Below are 1850 nucleotides of genomic sequence, written 5' to 3'. Positions count from 1 at the left end.
AATTTTCTCTCTCTAATTTTCGAAAACTCCTTCCCCTTTTTTTCAAAATTTTTTTATTAACTAATTGTTATAAATTTTAATTTAATTTAATTTTTCTTTTTTAATTTTTGAATTCTAATTAATATTTAAAATAAAAACAAAAATATTTTTACTTTATTTTAATTAATTTTCGAATCTTTCTCTTCTCCTTCTTCTATTCTCCTCTTTTTCTACTCACATAAAGGAATCTCTATACTGTGACATAGAGGATTCCATATTTTCTTTTCTGTTCTCTTCTTTTTCATATGAGCAGGAACAAGGATAAGAACATTCTTGTTGAAGCTGACCCTGAACCTGAAAAGACTCTGAAGAGGAAGCTAAGGGAAGCTAAAGCACAACTCTCTGAAGAAAACCTGACAGAAATTTTCGAAAAAGAAGGAGACATGGCCGAAAATAATAACAATGGTGGAGATGCAAGAAAGATGCTTGGTGACTTTATTGCACCATCTTCTAACTTCTATGGAAGAAGCATCTCATTTCCTATGATTGGAGCAAACAATTTTGAGCTAAAGCCTCAATTAGTTTCTCTGATGTAACAGAATTGCAAGTTTCATGGACTTCCATCAGAAGATCCTTTTCAGTTCTTAACTAAATTCTTGCAAATTTGTGATACTGTTAAGACCAATGGGGTTGATCCCGAGGTCTACAGGCTTATGCTTTTCCCATTTGCTGTAAGAGACAGAGCTAGAATATGGTTGGACTCTCAACCTAAAGATAGCCTGAACTCTTGGGATAAGCTGGTCACGGCTTTCTTAGCCAAGTTCTTTTCTCCTCAAAAGCTTAGCAAGCTTAGAGTGCATGTTCAAACCTTCAAACAGAAAGAAGGTGAATCCCTCTATGAAGCTTGGGAGAGATACAAGCAACTGACCAAAAAGTGTCCTTCTGACATGTTTTCAGAATGGACCATCCTGTATATATTCTATGATGGTCTGTCTGAATTATCTAAGATGTCATTGGACCATTCTGCATGTGGATCCATTCACCTAAAGAAAACGCCTGCAGAAGCTCAGGAACTCATTGACATGGTTGTAAATAACCAGTTCATGTATACTTCTGAAAGGAATCCTGTGAGCAATGGGACACCTCAGAGGAAGGGAGTTCTTGAAATTGATACTCTGAATGCCATATTGGCTCAGAATAAAATATTGACTCAGCAAGTCAATATGATTTCTCAGAATCTGAATGGATTGCAAGCTGCATCCAACATTACTAAAGAAGCATCTTTTGAAGAAGAAGCTTATGATCTTGAGAACCCTGCAATAGCAGAGGTGAATTACATGGGAGAACCCTATGAAAACACCTATAATCCTTCATGGAGAAATCATCCAAATTTCTCATGGAAGGATCAACAAAAGTCTCAACAAGGCTTTAATAATGGTGGAAGAAACAGGTTTAGCAATAGCAAGCCTTTTCCATCATCCTCTCAGCAACAGACAGAGAATTCTGAGCATAATCCATCTAGCTTAGCAAATATAGTCTCTGATCTATCTAAGGCCACTCTAAGCTTCATGAATGAAACAAGGTCCTCCATTAGAAATTTGGAGGCACAAGTGGGCCAGCTGAGTAAAAGAGTCACTGAAACTCCTCCTAGTACTCTCCCAAGCAATACAGAAGAGAATCCAAAAAGAGAGTGCAAGGCCATAACCTTACTTGGTGTGGCCGAACCCAGAGAGGAGGAGAAGGACATGAATCCTAGTGAGGAAGACCTCTTGGGACATTCACTGACCAATAAGGAGTTTTTCTTTGAGGAACCAAAGGAATCTGAGGCTCATCTAGAGACCATAGAGATTCCATTAAACCTCCTTTTACCA

The 1850-nt window shown here is 37.5% G+C and overlaps 1 non-coding gene across 1 annotated transcript; it reads right to left on the bottom strand.

Annotated features, from left to right (window-relative positions):
- Positions 1–824: 824 nt before the first annotated feature.
- LOC148577384 (small nucleolar RNA R71) lies at positions 825–928 on the bottom strand. Its single transcript, XR_015903824.1, has one exon. It is a non-coding gene; the product is annotated as a small nucleolar RNA R71 (small nucleolar RNA).
- Positions 929–1850: the final 922 nt, after the last annotated feature.

Source organism: Arachis ipaensis, chromosome B1, assembly GCF_059453495.1.
Source record: "Arachis ipaensis isolate K30076 ecotype BB chromosome B1, ASM5945349v1, whole genome shotgun sequence".
NCBI lineage: Eukaryota > Viridiplantae > Streptophyta > Magnoliopsida > Fabales > Fabaceae > Arachis > Arachis ipaensis.
This window is presented reverse-complemented; position numbering and strand designations above follow the sequence as displayed.